This window comes from Strix aluco, chromosome Z (genome assembly GCF_031877795.1).
Source record: "Strix aluco isolate bStrAlu1 chromosome Z, bStrAlu1.hap1, whole genome shotgun sequence".
Lineage (NCBI taxonomy): Eukaryota > Metazoa > Chordata > Aves > Strigiformes > Strigidae > Strix > Strix aluco.
This window is the reverse complement of record NC_133971.1, coordinates 34,698,655-34,716,690: the sequence shown is the minus strand read 5'-3', so window position 1 is coordinate 34,716,690 and position 18,036 is coordinate 34,698,655. Positions and strand designations below refer to the sequence as shown.

The 18,036-nt window shown below is 37.3% G+C and overlaps 1 protein-coding gene across 5 annotated transcripts in view; it reads left to right on the top strand.

Annotated features, from left to right (window-relative positions):
• The window catches only part of NFIB (nuclear factor I B), a 279,776-nt gene that overhangs the window by 162,283 nt on the left and 99,457 nt on the right, over positions 1-18,036 (top strand). The gene's annotated exons all lie outside the window — the stretch shown is intronic.

Genomic DNA, 18,036 nt, shown 5'->3' with positions numbered 1-18,036 from the left:
ACACTTTATCTGCACTATATCTTTCTGAGGCTGTTTTACAGGTGTAAATAAAATATTACCAACACTTATTTGAGTCAGAGAAATAATGTTGTGGGAAGATGAAATTAAGCACAGAAAAAAACTATTTGTCTTGACTGAAGGGATGCTATGGATTCTGGAGCTGAACTGAAAATAGGTTGTACAAGTCTGGGCTCCTATTCTGCTCTGACCACTTATTCCACACTTTGGTTGACATAATCTCAGAAAAGACAGCATATTTGCATGTAGTGAGAGTGAATGATTTAAAAACCCCACGACTTCCAGGCTAACTAAGGCAATGAAGCACTAAAAGAAGCAATGGGAGTACTAAAAGAAAAACAATGACAATTGGAAACTTATGTGGTCGTTGTGTATTTATCTTTAGCCTTGAAACTCATTGAGGCTCTTTCCAGTATTTTCTTCTGGATTCTTCTATAAATGACTCTTGTGGCCTTTCATTTATGAACACTAGACACAATTAAAAAAATTTACTCTTTTTAAAACTCCCTTTACTCTGTATGGTTTAGTGATTTCATTTACATTTCAGAGGCAAATTGTTTATCGGTGACTTTCCATTCTCTTCTTAAACAGTGCCTTATTGGCATCTACAATCAGTGTTAGTGAACATATTAAGATTAAAAAAAAAAAGGAAAAAAGTATAATGCTGGAAACTCTCCAAAGAGGGGTTAGGAAACAACGTACAGACAAATGCTCCTGCTTGGAATAAAATAGAGAATGGTCCCTGGTTCATGTGTTTGTCTGTATGTGTGTTTTTAGTTTTTGTTAAGCCAAAATTAAACACAGTAGAGTTCACTGTTTGTTAATCACCATGTGTTTACTTTCCCTTCCAAAAGTGAAGTTGCCAACCAATACATTTCCTACCCAGTGCTATGAATCTGTCCAAATAAACATGGGAAGTAGTAAAACAATGACACTGTATGAAAATACATCCTCATTCATTAAACAGAGTCCAAAAATTTTTGTGGAATTTAGCAGTAACAGAGAAATGTGCATCTTATGGGCTCTCCAGCATATAAAAAAATAATAATATAACATGAATGATGTTCTCAAGAAAAACACTTATCCTGTTGATTTACAGAGATGAACACTGATTCTTTTATATTATACTCCCTCTGTAATCCCTGTGGACTGGTGCATTTTGGGTATCTCATGGTTTTATGTTAATTAGGAAGGTAAGCATCTTGCAGAGAACAAATAATAAATTCTAACTACCATCTCAATCATTAATGGTTACTGATGTGTCCTTCAAAGTGAATTTTAAAAGGGCTTCTCTCTCAGATCACAGAAGCAACAGCAGAAATGTAAGATGAAAAATTAGGTATTTGTTTGTATGACCAACTAATGTTGGGAGAAACAGTCTTATATGTGACAGAAAAGAAGCTGTACCAAACAGCTGCCCATCTCTTCCCACCTGCCAAATTCAATTAATTTACAGAATTTTTGGTCTGAGGCAGAACTTACACTCATGTCAGCAGGTGTTTCACAAAGGAGTCAAAAGTAGCATTAAGCCTCAGTTTTGGCTATTGCTGAGCTGGAAGATGGGAGATGACGTTTTTCACTTCATGCTGTGTTACATACATTTAGTGGAAAATAAAGAGCTATGCAAAATACACAGAAACTAGACTGTGATATGAAGATTAACAATCCTAGTTCCTCAAGAGCATACTGGTTTTGATACATTTTAGATCTCATCCAAAGGAAGAGACTTTCAAGTGCCTCAGCCTTCAATGCTTGTGGTTTAGAGGAAAGTGAGTTTCTCTATGAATCATCTATACTGCTGCCCGCTGTGGTTCCCTGTCCAAGGGATGGGATGGAACTATATACAGCCAGCAGTGAACCTCAGGGGAAGGTACATGGTGTGTGTAAAACTTCATGGGGACTCATGCTTTTAGGGCCTCTTGTTCTTGATAAGCAGTCCCTGAAATGTCAGGCCATTCTGCCCCGGGGGTGTTCCTTGGTTGTCCTTGGCAGCAAGTCAAAAAACTGTCTCTTCTAGCAAACCACCTACTTGTTCTCTGTAGATGTGATTTTTTGAACCCCGTCCAAAGCATGATACATTTAAGTGTCCACACTTAAATTTTAAGACTTGCCATGCGAGGTGGTGGCCTGGGACTGTCTGATGGTGCATTGTAATAACTACAGCATTCCCATTCTTCCTCTGTGGTATTTTGTTGGAGTTTTTTGGTTTTTGTTTTTTTTTTTTTTTTTTTTTTTTAATGCCTATGGCAGCTGCAATTACTGCTTCATTGATATTTCCTTTGCTTTTTAAATTTTATTTGTTAGTGTGTATGAACTTGAATGCTAAGAAAAATGTTTCTGTTACAGTTGGGAGCACATCCTTTACAGTGAGGCATGGTGTACCACTGTCCTGTTAGCCTGCAGCCATGCAAGCTGAAACAAAACCAGCAAGAGATGTGAGCTTCTTGCAGTCACCTGTGACTGGGAGACACTGGCTTTAAAGTTGAGCATTGCCCTTGGGATGACTAGGAGTTAAACAGTTCAGTGTTAATCATAAAAGACAGGGTTAGCAGAAACGCTTGCCTGAGCCGTGCTTAGGGCCTCTTTACCTTCATCTAGCTGATACATTCCTTGGAAAGTGAATTCTGGGGGACTGAGGTTTCAAATTTGAATACTCAGATTGGTACACAATATGCAACTTGCCAAATACTATTTGGATTGCTTGGATAATTTAGAAAATAAGGGAAATATAATACTGACAGCTAGAAAACACTGACTTTGTCAAGTGGTCAAGGACCTTTCACCTCTTGCAAGACAGTTTTAAGGTATTCAAAACCAGTATTTTCTTGCGTGTTTCCTGCTTCCCCCCCCCCCCCCCCCCCCCCCCCCCCCCCCCGCCCCCTGCAACGAATGCTTAAATCAGCTGAACAATTAGGAATGTGCCATTTGCATTTCTGCTGAAGGGTCTGTGTGGATAGGGGATGTCTGCAAGTCTATGAGGGCAGCAAAAGCATCAGGACAGTGTGTCTGTGATTTTTCTTGAAGATTTAATAAGGATTTAAAAATGGTTTTATTCATACTTTAAATCACAATTTTCCATTACCTAAGCTAAAAGTCTGAGGTCAAGAAAAATGTGAACAAAATATTGAAGAGATAAAAACAATGCAGTTCCCCAAAGCTGCTCCTTAGCCAACCCACTTCCTTTATATTTGAAAAATCTGTAGAAATGAGAGTTGGGATCAAAATTTGATCATACTGGGTACTGGGCAATACCAGCACAGACATAATATCTGCCCTAAGGAGTTTATGGTCTACTTCAAGGCTTGATGCCAGGAGGGGGTGTAGCAAGCAGTGAGAACAAGGAAGAGGTAGTAGTTCTAGGAACTTGTGACTATCCTGTCTTGCTAGATAAACACCGCTCAGTGTCAGCATCATTCAGTGAGGTTAAGATGCAAATAAAAACACTGGTACATTTGGTAATCTTGGCTAGTCATCTGTCTTGTGACAGGCTTGGTGAATTTATGAGATAGAGCTACTCCCAGCTTTATTTCTCAGACTTTATTACACTAGCTTGTGGGTAGGAGGATTTGAGCCTCGACTTGACTTAATTAACTCCTTGTTTAACTGCCAGCTGTTGATATGTACACTCCTACATAGGAGCAACACTGACATGCATCTTTAGAAGATTTATTTCCAAAATAAGATAGTTTTGTTTAAATTTAGTAGTTCAGGGTTTTCGTCTTCCCTGCATTTCTGATAAGCTGAGAAATGCTTCTCACATGTGAACACTTCAGTTGCTGGGAATCAACTAAGAAGTCAACCATTTCTGTGGGTACAGGATGGGATGCTGCATCCTTTATCTGCTTTCACTAACTGCCCTTTCCTTGGCTCGTTTGTCTGGTGAAGAAGGCAGACTCTGCTGACAGGTCATGAGCAGATAGTCACCGTTTCAGGAAGGCATTCTCTCTGCAGGGCATCCTTAAGTACTTTCTCAGAGCTCATGGAAACTGAATTGAACAACTGCTTAAATGTCCTGAGCAGGGAGGAATGGCATATAATCAGAGACCTTAAACAGAGGCCACAGTTTCTGTGTGGAAGTGTGTAAAATGGTAAAATATACAGTTGTGCTATGACCACAGAAATTTTATCATATCAGATGGGATCAGTGGTTCAGCATCGTGTACCATGCACTTGGTGCAGCACCCTGTGTTTGATAGCAGATGGTGGAATGTGCAAGAAACCCATTAATTGACAGTTACAGAATAACCTGCCCATAGGCAAAGTAGCTTTCTAAGCTCAGGCAATTAGTGGTTTTCTTTTGCCTTTTAGCAGGAGTTTGTATACTTTGTCTTTAGTGAGCAAGCAGTTTAGTTTGCTGAATAAGAGTTTTCACTTGGCTGCAGTAAACTTTGTAATTGTGTTGTGCTGCTACTTTCAGAGCTTACACTTTGCTGGTCTGTCTGCCACTCATAGGTACAGTTTAAATGGAAAAGGGCAAGCTGCGAAGGCTCAAAGCAAAAAGGCGAGATGTATTTTAGTGAGACATCAACAGTAAAAGCTGTATAATCTACCCTTTTTTGGGCTGCTTTTTATAACTTCAGGCAAAAATGTGCTTCTTTTTATTGATACAGTGATGTATGTGTGTTACAAAGTAACACATCATGTGTTTTATTGAGGGATATTATGGTTTTTATAGAGTAAATTTTAGAGATATAAAAGATACATTATATACATATTCTAATCCTTGGGTTTGTAATACTAATCAGTAAATGAGACTAACACCTTCAATACCTAACTCTCTTCTCATCAGGTGTCTCACTAAAATGCACATCTCAAATATGCCTACTTCCACAAACATACTGGTTTGGCAAAGGGAGTGTTACATCACTTTTTTGAAAGAGATGCAGCAGTGCTAAATGTCTCATGAATGCAAAGATTTTACTGAAAATTAGACTAAATATTATTTTTTTTTCTTAGATTCTCATCTTGTTTACACTATGTTGTATGATGTTTCCCAAGTTTTTACTATTTGAACACTTCAAATCTCTGTTGACAATCATCAACTGGCCTTTCAATCCCACAGCTGAAGTCCAGTTCCTGGGCCTAAAACTTTCTGATTGATTGTAAATTACATTAAAATTTATAGCTACATCACTCTTATGTAAAACATTTTTCAAGACCAAGAAGAAAATTCATTTCTTGTTATCCACAGAATTAAAAAGCTGGTACTTGTTGAGTGTTTGGGGGGGCAATGGTGAATGCAGAGTTAAACAAGTGACCAGTTTATGTTGAACTGAACATTCAGTGTTGCTGGATCCTTAATCCCTAAACAGATGATTTACCACAGTCTCATTGTAGTCCAGAAGTACCTCTTGTATGAGAAAATGCAGTCATGCAGAAACAGTACAAACACTATTGACTTGCCTACTACTTGTTTCTGCTCCTTCTTTTCTCTTTCTTCCTCTTTTTTTTTTTTTTTTTTTTTTTTTAACAGGATGTAATGTTAGTTTAACTTCTATGCCCATAATGCCTTCTGCCCTTTACCTAGGATTTCTGTTTTGTTTCTAAATTAAATTAATATGATGGACCTCAAAGGCCTTCATTAAGAACTGCTTATGAACTCATTTTCAAATAGGACTGTTTTGTTATTATCAGAGGAGACTTCTTTTGCTTCACATAGCTTTTCACATCATGGCATTTCAAATTCTGTAAGTCCTGTAATACTATATTTTGTGAAAAAGAGGAGGAAATAGAGAGATTTTAGTTTCTGCTTTGTTAACCCATTCTTTTTTTGGGCAGAAAAAGAAAGGGGTTTTGTTACTTAGAGTTGAAGATCTGCCAGCTTGTAAAGTATTCCTTTTTATATGAGGGAGATTAAGTTGCCATTTTATGCATGTTCTCTAGTATGCACCTTCGTGTCTTGTCATAAGGCATATAATTACTGCATTTCACCATCAGCAATCATTCTTAAGTTAAAACCTACTATAAACCTCTCATTAGTAAAAATAAGACGATGAAAGTAGGACATACACCTTCAAAAAGAGAACCAACTGTTAAGGGAGTTAATCTTTTCATTGCACAATAGATAAAGAATAAATAATTTTCACTAGGGCTTTTCTTTTACATGCAATCAAAATAGTTTGTGACAACAGATCTGGTGCCAAGGGTTTCATAAACACAGGATTTTATTCAGATAGGGTTGATCTTCCTTCTGTGGTGCATTCAAATAAGGTACTTTCTTTTTAAGTGTTTAAGGCTGGGTCACATCCTCCTTGCAGCCTTGCTGTACAATGATGGGGCAGATTTTGATGCTGCTTGTGTTACAAAGGGTGTAGAGCCATCACAGGGAGCTCTGCACCACCTATTCACAACCTCAGCTAGGATAAAGACTGTGTTCTGGATAAGGAAAACAGTGTGGCCAGACCACATTTTCTCTAAAAAGCTTTAGCATGAAGTATTGCCCAATGTGAGATTATTTTGTGCCAGGCAGAGACCTGGTGTAGCTTCCAGTCTGGACTCCTATGTAAAAACCATACTATTTTCCTGTCCAGCTCCATTAAGCCAATACATGAAGAGCTAACAAACCAGATTTATTTTTCATGTTTTCAAAGCTTTCCTAAGTCAACAGGAAGCCTGAAAAATTTTCAGTGTACCGTCTTCCAGAGTGACTGTCAAAGAAAATTAAAATATACCTAAGATATCCTCCACATCATGTCAACATTTTAAGCGGCATTTCCCTGTGGAAGGCCTACTGTGGGATCACTAGCACCTATGTTTGGTACCAGTGTTTAGTGGGCTGCTGTATTGAGTTAATGAATTTGCAGTTTTAAAAGGGAGAGCAGAGAAGAAGGTAAAAAAGGAAGGAAGGGAAGGAAAGATGGAGGGAGGGAGAAGGAGGTTGCAGGTCCAGTACACTGAAAGAAAGAAAGATGTGAGAACTGAGCTCTGTTCATGACTAGTGCACCATCATATATAAGAAAGACCGTGCCATCCAAATTCTGCTTATAGCATCATTGTATTTATCTCCAGAACATATTTTATCCTCTCATTGGAATTCACTCAAAATTTGTGTTCAGTGTATGCAAAGTAGAGGAAGGTCAGCTAAATCTCTTGTTGGTGTGCTGGCACAGTAGTGTCAGCAGGAGAAAAAAGTGATGAGTAGAGTAAAAATAGGTTTGAGTAGAGTAAAAATAGGTTCAGGTGAGATTTTCAATACTGGTTATTGATCTCAACAGTAAAACTATGGGAATGCAGCCAGGTCAGCAGAGAATACTTTTCAGCTCCCAGCTCTTGTGCCAGAAGCTGGGCATGCCTGAAGATTCAGGAAATAGGTTTTCTGATTAAGAAGACCCATTGTTGTACAGCTGCTTTCAGGGTTTACATACATGGGTCACAACAGAAGCACAGAATAAAAGAAGTTTCAGGTTAAAAAAACTTTTTAGTATCAGAGACAGCTTGTTACATGTAAAACTGTTGCATTTCAAAATCAAAATTATCAGAAAGATAATATTCTGTTGTTTGAGTAGGGTACTAGTCATGCTGAATTTCTGTCCTGCCTCCCCCCAGAGCAGTTGAAAATTCTATTAAATATTTTTTTTTCCATGTTGTTACCAAAAAGATTGAGCCATGGCAAAACTAATTTCTAAGAATCCTGCAATTGTATAATATCAATTATAATAATGCTGAAAGATTCTAAATAAATTAGTTCTTCCAGAAACTATCCACTAGAAGTGAAAGCCAAACCACAAGCTCTTTTTTGCCTCTTTAGAAGATTTAGATGTCAGATGGAATGCTTTCCAAAACAAGGATGTGCTTGAGGGGAAAAAGAGGAAAAGTAATCTTGTTAACCAAACTTAAGTAGAACTCAAAATTACTTTTGAAGCTTTCACTTTCCTATTGAGAAAAAACAATAGGAGGGGAAATGTGCTTAAACTAAAATTCAGTTTAGATGTAAAATACACTTGCCATTGCAGGGTCCACTTCCAGTTGCAGAGTGGGAATCTTCTCTGAAGTTGCCTGGTTTTATTCTTTCAAGGGTAGTGTGACTTGCTGCTTCTACAAGAACTCTTAGTGAAAAGAGTGCACATAAAGTTAGTTCCTTCCAATATGTGTGGTACACATCCTAGAGTCATGAAGGACTTCACAGAGAGAAATATCAAATAAAAAGAACAACATTCCATACTGACTTTTCTCCAGGCTTTTTGAGCCTTATTACTGTAACCAGTACCAAGTGCAAGTATCACTTCTGCATAACGGGCCACCTTTGTTCTCAGGTCCAATTAGACTACAGCTTGTACAGAAATCACATAGTCAAATTGCACGGTCACCAGTTAAGTGGCTTACTACTTTTCCAGGAGGTTTAAATCTCCAACTGTTACATAAACCAGCATCAACTTGCCTGCTAAATGTGGGCACTTATATTTGGGATTCATACAAAATCTGGAAAGCAGTTATTTCTTACACCATATTTATGAATAATGACAAGACGCTGCCAGCTGGTGTGTGTAAAGTGGTCTAGACCAATCTAAGAGCAGTATGTTTTTGCATCTTTTCTTATGGCAGCTTTGAGGGCCAAGGAGGCAGGCTGGATAATTTTCCAGTGACTGCTAAATGACCTCAAGCTCTAGTAGAAGTAATGCCTGCAAACTCTGCAGCTTTGGCTGCTGTGACAGAAATATTAAAAAAGAAAGTTGGAAGGGAACCAGCATTTATGCTTTAGGACAAATGCTGTTTGAGAGAAAAAGGAATTTTTCTACCTAAGTCTAATATTTCATAATTTTGCAAATTGGAAGTTTTGAGTCATCGTCAGAAGTACATAGTTCTGATCAGTCTTTGAAATACGATCGTGAGTTAACATTTAGAGGTGTGACCTAGTGGGCTAGGCATTTGTATCTGCAGTGCATTCTGCAGTGTTCCCAAGTGAAAGACTGCATGTAGGCATTTACTAAGTTTATTTTTCTTTTTAAACCACACTTACTGACATCTTTTGATATGCATTTCTTTTGTACCTGTGTACACACTGAACTGTAGATAGCTACACAGTTGTATGACATAGCTTGTTTTTTTTTTCCCCCTCTGTACTTTTTGTTAGAAGAGAGCTGTCCTGCAATAAACATCTAACACCCAAGCTGTGTGTAGTAGGGGTGAAAACTAACCAAACATTCTGAAAGGGGTGATGTGTGAGGATTTAGAAAAGAAAGGGAAGAAAAAGAAGAATGTTTAGCAAAGGAACATTTTCCACAAGAGAAAGGAAGAAGAGAAGGGCAGAGAAACCATAAAGGAAAGTTAGTTTTACTGGGAGAGACCCCATTTTTCCCATGAGGGATACATGTTTTCACCTGGCATAGACAACTTTATCTCTAGAAGGGAAGACACCAGCTTACACCAGCATCACCACAATTTACTTATGACTCTTTAATTCTTCTTAATAAAAATGACCTGTAGATTTATTGGGAATACCCTTTTCTTTATGGATGGCAACTACTCAATTCATGCTGAAAAAATAATTTATAGCTTACCTTTCTAAGCAGAAATGTTTATTAATAGTTATAAATACGATCTATCATAAATCTGTAAATATCATACAGCAAGTACAACAGTGTGATCCCTAGAACAGTCCTAAATACTATTATTTAAAAAAAAAATAGTGTACTTGGGTAAAAGCACTAAAGGTAGCATGGGCACAGTTCTTGCTAATAGTTTGCCACTTTGAGAACTTACTTCTCTCTCTTTTAATTTTTTATATTACAGTGTGCTCACATGTAACAAGTGCCCTCATTTAAAGAAAATTGAGTTCAGCCATGTGTAATAGAAGTAATTCTATTGATCTGATAAAGTCTCAAAAGAGAGGTGAATTTGAAAATGTTGCCTGTTACTGTTTCCATCTATTGCTCCATTGTGCCACAGTATTGTAGAAAAGGAAGATCAGTGTGTGAATTTGTTTACCATTTTGTTTTACACCTGGATACAATGAGATGCTGCAGGGAAGATTGTGACTCTCAGAAGGCATCTAGACAAACTGTGACTCATCAGACATTCCTGAGGCATGGTGAAATGGAAAAGTCAATGGAATACTGTAATATCTGGGTATAAGTTATGCAAGGACAGTTAAGAGTATAATGTTGAGGGATTAACATTATGTGGTAGAAATTCCATTTAACAAGATGATGCCATTCCTACTATAGTTGTATCTGTAGAGAAATGAATCCCAAATCAGCACACGTGTTTAGAGCTATAAAGCTCAGTGAAGAGGAAAACTTCCATTTCTTTTTGGAAATGAACAAACCTATATGTGACACTACAGAAATAGCCCCATAGTGGTTATCGTTTTGCAGTGAATACCTGCCCACATCTCCAGAAGATGCACTCATCCATGTTTTGGGGAAGCATAGTTATTTAATCTCCTGCTAAGACTCTGGATTTCTTGTTGAACTATGAGTAGGTGTTAGGGTGATTCTGTCACTGAATAGATGGAGGGAGCAGATTCCCTCCTGTGCTGGCTGCTGACTGCTCTGTATCCCTGCCATGCCTCCTCCTCAGACCTGCTTAACCTCTAACTTTTCATCAGGACCCTCAGCTTCATGGCCTTTTTTCTCTTGTGGAGACTCCAGCTTTCTTAGCTGGTCAACAGAGCGGACGGGTCTTGCTACATCTTCTTCCTGTGCCAGTCAACAAAATGTCATTTGCAGTTTTTACATTCTCTTCTCCCAGGCACAAGAGAGAGAACACCAAGTCCCTCCAAAATGAGAGAGGGGTGGGAGGTAGCTTCCAGCAGTCTCTGCTTTTCTTCTTCTTAACCACCAACTGCAGCCGCCGAGGAGAGGCACAGAAGAATGGGAGAGTCAGTGAAAGGGTGGCTTACTTCAGCTGATTGGAGAAGAATGGGTTTGCACAGGTCTTCACATAAATATTTTGGTTTGGTGTGGTTATTATTGGAGATGGTGCAAAGCCCTGGTCAAGTGTGCAGGACTGACAGTCTAGGAAAAGTGTAACACTTTCCCATTTTGCTTCTCAACTGCAGTCCTTTAATGGCAATCATGCAACAACACTTCACATTGCTCCATCCTGTGGTTTTAGAGAGTCTCCTAACACAAGCTGCTCTTTGGGAATAAGTCAGACCTGTTCCAGTGTTGGTAAATGGTGCACTAGGCTGTCAGCTGGTGTTGAAGACTCTGCTTGCTCTCCTGACTGACATCACTCATGTCTTGAGCATTCAGTGTTATCTTCTACATGCCAGGAATGACTATCAAAACTGGAAGTGACTAAATAGATTAAAGTTTAGCAAAATACTCATGTCTATGTTTGTGCTCAGGCCACACCTCAAGAAGTCTCATCTGTAAAAGAGATTATATGCAACTAGTGCAGACTGTTCTCAAGTCATCTGAGATTTTCTCTTCATGGAGCTGATCTAAGAGTGGTAAAGCAAGAACTTACATCATCTTTCTATAATATAACAAGCATTATAGAAACAAAATAGAAATTAATTTTTCCTTTGTTAGGGAAAGAAGTCTATACAATTTAATACAGGATCTTTTCCTAATACTGTTTTGAATAAGCTGGTTGTCGTTATCCATGTTAAGAGCACTTGACACACTCATCACTTTTTTGTGCAACTATTCCAGCATTCCAAACTTCTTAATTTAGCAATCACTAAATAAATAAAAATAATTTTAAAAGACTCCAAAAATATTTTTGAGAAAGGTCTCCTTCTTTATTTTCAGCACAGATGAAGAGTCTTCACTCTTTTTTGCCTAACACTAAAAAAGAAACCCAGGCAAAACAAAGCTGAATAGCAAAGAGCCCAAACTGGACTGATCTAAACCCCAAGGGACTGATACTTTAGAGTGGTGTGAATGATAGCTTGGAACTGTGTCATGCTGGGAGACATGCCTGTTCATATGTGTCCGTTATGTTATTAGGAAGGATAAATTACTCAGGATGCACAACCTGCGTGTTCTATTTTGGAAAACAAATTGCTTATTTGGAGTAGGCAAAAACTGCCTAGGGTCATGTTTTGAGATCTCTATCCTCTGTTATATGTTTTTATGCTTGTGAATTGTGGGGCTGGGTATCCCAACGCAAAATAGTATTTTTTGGGAAGATGAACATGTCCTATGGTATCACGATAATCTTTTCCAGAAGTTATGTGAGGGGGATTTTCAAAAAAAACCTTTCACAGGCAAGCTTCTACTCCCACTCAAGGTGAATGCTGCAGGAAAAATGAGGGTTTCAATTGAGAATCAAAGCAGTTTGGCTGTTTTTTCCTAAGAGCCCGAAGACTTGAAGCAATTCAACTTAGTTAGTTACATGTATCACATCCAGTTTAAATTCTCAATACATTTTCTGTCATATATGGTATTTTTTTTTTTACAATCGCAAGGTTGACAGATCTATTGTTACAATTTGCAATTGTTTTCTGTAAGAAAATTAGATTTTTTTGAAAGCTGGGGTGGAATATCTTCCTGCTTGAATTATTCCATTGGGCTTCAATATAACTACTCACAAGTTAAATGTGTATTCAACAGTGTGGATTTATTAGGTTAGGCTTATAAACTGTGGCGTCTGTGAGTCGTATGTGGCTAAAAAAGCATATCTCAGAGATGGCTGACATTCAGTTGTGTGTGAAATGAAATTCTTGGGCCAAACTGCACTTGGCTACATAAATCTGCATTAGCTCTAATGAAGTCTGTAGAATTATTTCTAGTTTACCTTGGAGTCATTGAGAGATGCCATTCACTGCACAGATTCAAGTACACATTTATGGTCCCAAACATTTTTGGGGTCACAGGATTTATTAGCTGTTTTAACATCACTATGTCTTCTCTTATTTTCCACCCCCAGCCAATGGAAAATCTTTAGATAACCAGGTTGGTGGATGTAATTTGGATTAGAAAGACGTGATCCTGAGTAAACATGTTTCATATCATGTAAATTAATTCAGTACATTTCCAGGTCCCTAAATGAGTTTTTGAAAACTATCCTATGTATTGGAATTGAAAATGTTAGGCTGTCTTTTATACAGAAATATGTCATTGATGTTTATGGATGAAATGTTTGGTGCCCAGTGGCAGATAGATCAATAGGAATTTGACATAGTTGTGTCATTTGTTTTGTAAGCTGCTTTTGTAGCGAGTGATGCTGGGTTTCACCCTTGGCCTCAACAACCCGTCTGTTGCACTACTTGTTGTCCTCTGAAGACACTGTTAATTTTAACACATTTTGTGGTTTTGTAATGCGGCAAATTCCCACCAGGTGCTAGACAAACAACTTCTGCATTTGTGATTTAAGCCACACTTGAGCTGGGGCTGTCAGAGCTAAAAGATTAATACATCACTCCAGCTGATTAGTTGGTTGTCCCTCCCAAATCCTTCAGGGATGTTTGCACACAGGAGATTTTTTGTAACTTTTAAGTTTTGAGTTTGAAATTGTCGTCAAAATACCCAAAACTATTATTACAGCATCAGTGAACAGTCTGTGGCATTTTAATTGTTTTGCTAAGGAGTGCACAGATTTTTGTTCCACAAGTTGTTTTCCATTTACTGTTCCTTAAAAAAACCTCTTTAATATGCTGTTTTTTTCAGAATATGTTTTCAGTCTTAAAGTACATGTTGATGCTTAGTGATAAGGCAAGAGGAAAGACTGGCCACACCTTAAGGAAAATGCTCTAATCCTACAGCCTACTTGCTCCCTTGCTTGGAAATGGCTCTCAGAATATTCAATACCGTTCAAATTTGCCTTTTCCTCCAAAAAAGATGCAGAATCCCCTCTCCAAAATGGAATGCTTGTAATGTCATGAAAAGGGAGAACAGATGGTATCATAAAGCTTAAGGGGAAAGTATAGCACTTTAATTCAAATTGTTTGACAGAGCTAAAGACAGCCACTTAGTTACCAATTGCTTAAGTTATTTATGCTCCTTTGTGTAAAAGAATAAAACAAGAAAATTAGAATGTTTTGTACATTTCAGAGAGAAAAGGGTAAGATAAGGCAAAACAGTACTTTATTTGCTTATGTTATTTGTTAATAGTAATATCCAAACTGTGATTGATCTTATTAAGCAGCCCTACCGAATCATTGGAATAACTGAAAGCTGATAGTATAATTTTTGGTTTCACAGTGGGCAAGTTTATCCTGATACAGTGCAACAGCCTACTAGGAAAATATGCAGAGCTTCATAACTTTGAATCTTTTGTCATTTTCCCTCCATTTTTAACTCAATTAGTTTTGCAGTGCATCAGGATTTAGATTGTGATTCAGTGCATTAACTTATTCCCATACTGCTTTGATTGAGCAGCAAAGCATCTATTACCAATGCCATATCCAAAGTGACATTTCCATACAGATTGCCTGCTGTTTCATTCATAACCACAAAGCAGCCTGAAATGACTTTACTTCTTTTTACAACTTGCAAGGAGTTAATGGACTGTGCTGGTCCCCTGCCAAAACCTTTAAGAAACTTTATTAATGTGTTATGAGGCTGGGACACCATAGTGCAGGATTTTATTGGTTATTCACTTTAATGAATAAAAATATGTATGTACAATTAAAACCATGTTTTCAAGCAATTGCCTTCTAGTAAATGTTAGGTCTTTGACAAAGATATTCTCAATGTTCACTAATCACATTTTTGGGTTTTTCTTTTCATAATGCAAAACTTTGCACTGCAAGAATATTAAATTTGTATTGTGAATGTTCCCTTCAGCAGAGGCCCCACCTTTAACCCAGAGAATACTCTTTTCTGATCCAGAAAAAGAAGCATTGAAAGCTTCTGGTTGGACTTTACTGTGTCCCTACAAATGAGCCATTGCAAGAAAGATGATGAGAAAGACTGTGAAGACTATATTGCTGTGGAGATGCAGGCAGCCTGTACAGAGCACATAATATATGAAGAGCTAACATAATGTAACTAGCTTCAAAATTAATGCCAGAAGTCAGCTGCTTGGTAGGCTGCTTGTCTGGTGTGATTTCAGTGTTATTTTGCAAACATGTCTTCTCAACAGGCAATGGAATTAGATTCTGTTATACATTTTTAAAATTCAGAATTTACCCGGACAATGAAGTAGATAAGACTAGGTAAAAATCAACAATTTCTAATGCTTGGGAACAAGAACAGAGGGATTTCATTGCATAATGACATGTGAACTCTTTCTAGAAAGAAAGTAGTTTCCTTACTTTTCCTTCAATCATTCAAAAAAAAAAAAAAGATCTCTTAGAGTCCTTATTCACTAAGAAACACCCCAATTTTCAGTCCCTGGATGCTTTTCTCTAAAACTGGTAAATAGTATCAGAGAAAAAAATAATCATAGCTTTAATGAAGGTAACGATAGGAAATAAAGAAATGTGGAAGTGAAATTCTGTAGGTGATGGAATGAAGAGTTAGCAGCAAAGCAGAAAATTTAAATAAAAATGCCTCAGTCTGTTCAAGTAGTTTACTATATTAGCACATGTTGACAACCATTAAGTTTGCATAAAAATTTCCATTCTGCATTCAGACTTCTTGTTTGGACTTGAAATTTTCAAAGCTTGCTCCCTTAGAAAGCAGTTGTGTTTTGCAGATAATTTGAACAAAAAAAATGACAATGGTTTGCATGTATAACGATACTCATAAACTACATCCTTTCTTGGTAGAAAAATAAAAAGATCTTGTGACTTTCATTTACACTATTTTCCTGGGATAAGTACCTGGAGACAGAAAACCCAGTATTTTCTGGGGAAGTACTCTGAAGAGTACTGCAGTGATTATGCAGGTTTGGTGGTGATGTGCACAGTATATTCCTAGAAATAGTGCTTCAGAATCCTGTGTGCAGTTCCACCTAGATCCCTTCTCCCTCTAACCTCTGATGACACAAGCACTGAAGAAGTGCCTAGTGTTGATAGGCCTGACACAGCTATGTCACAAGCTCCCAAGGAGAAGTTTCATTCAGCAGATCATCTCCAACTGAAAATTCAGACTCAGGAATACAGTTTCCAAATAAAATAAAGGCATCCTGATGATAATAGAGATGTTATTTGCAAAATAAAGGTCTGTCTTTTTTTTTTTTTTTTTACACAAAGGTATATGCAGAGGTCCTGAATGGGCTTCAATACAGCCTGAATTTAGCTTCTAAGTGTGTATAAAACCTTCAATCCATGAATATTTAAGACATTAGCCTCATTTGTTGTAGAATGTGAACAAAGGATTACAAGAAGTTACATTGCATATGGCCCAGAGATCTAAGAAAAAATTGTATTGCCAACACTGATTATGACATCTTGAGTTTCAAGCAAAAAACTTTGTTTTTTCCATACAGCTTTTGTATATTTTAGGCAAGATACATTAAAGATCTCTAGATGTGTAGAATAAACAAATAAGTTGATGCAAGAAGCAGAGTTAACTTGTGATAACTTTTGCCTCCTCATTTTTCAGAATCAAGTACACATTTCAGTGTTCTCTCCAACAGATTTTTATGGAATTTAGATCTAGCCATTACTGAAGGAATGTGAGCAAAGAGGAGGTTTTACAACTCTTCTGTAAAGCTGAAGCATCTGTAGTGATGCTCCTGATAGAAGAAATAATTTGATTTTTTCTGTCTTGAAAATTCTCAGCAAAAGGAAGAGAATATAAGAGTAACTGTAAATAAAATCATACCTTCATCCTTCTGTCCTTTGAATACTTCAGAAACCCAAGTGCCAGTACCCCTGAAAATGTGAATGAATTCATATGGGCCTTTCTAAATATGCAAATGGAATTGCTAAGATACAAGGATGTTTCCTGGAGCATTCAAACTACAGCATAAGCAACATGGCATTTTTTAATACAGTAAATAGAATTTCACAGTCATTTGAAACCTGGAAGAGTTAAAATTTGTTCATTTTGATTTTAGCAGATCTGTTGGTAGTAGCATGCAGAACTCGGGGACTGGGGATAGGATCTCATTTTCTTGCTGTTTACAGAATGAAAGTGCTGAGTTACATGCAAATATGTACTAGTCTTTATCCCAGGTTGCTGGCCTGATATCAGAATGGTCAGATAAAGTGAGACACTAATTTGAGCTTGAGAAGGCTGCCCATATACATCTATTTTTTGTCTTTAATAAATAAATATAAATGTATTCTTGAGCACTTTTAATATTTCATTCAATCCAGCTAGGTAAAAAGGTGAAGTTTTGGGATTCCCAGTAAACTAAGTACTTGGTACTTCCATAGGGGAAAATGGCATGTATTTGTTTAGTTTTATAACTGAAAGTGCTATGTTAACCCGGCGAGGAAGAGAAATAGGGAACAAGTAGATATTTATTTTTGAAATACATACATGCTTTTGAAAGGAAGAAGAGTGGCATGATATTCACAGAATGAAGGTCCCTTTGTAGAGGCTGTAAGCAGCAGATAAGATAAATGACATAATTTTGTGAGGATAATGTTTTATGTGTAGGAGCTTAACCATGGCAGATTCTTTGGAAAATAGAGGTGACAAAGATGTCCCTATGTAAATCTGAGTGAAAAAATATTTTGAACATAATTCCTTGCTAGCTTTGTTCTATTTTGTTTTGGTTTCCTTTTTTTGGTAGAGAGCAGTTTAAAGGTGCACTTATTAAATATTAATAGAAGAGAGACCAATTGAAATTGCATGTTGATGCAGTCCCCATGCTCTTTGGAACCTTAACCCTAGCTCACTGGTACTTTACAAGGACATCAGCATTACATAGCTGTGTGACTTTGACCCTGATTACTAATTAAACAGAGGGTGAAAGTCACTTAATTCAGAAGCCTGTTGAGTGGACAGAACTATCACAGTGAATGTCTTCTGTATTTACAGGGACAAAGATTTGCTCAATAGAGTAGAAAAGATTAGAAATGAAATAAAAGTTGTATAAATAATTGACTGGGTTTGATCTGAAGTCTTCTGATGCAGCAGTGTGGCCATAGACAATAAGTAGTTCATGGATCAGTTGACTAGCGTTTTCATAAAAAGCTCCTGTTCAAATGTTATTATATAAGGTTACTTGATAGGGAGGCTTAGGACGGTAAATAGACAGAGACAGCACCCACAAGACAAGCTTTGT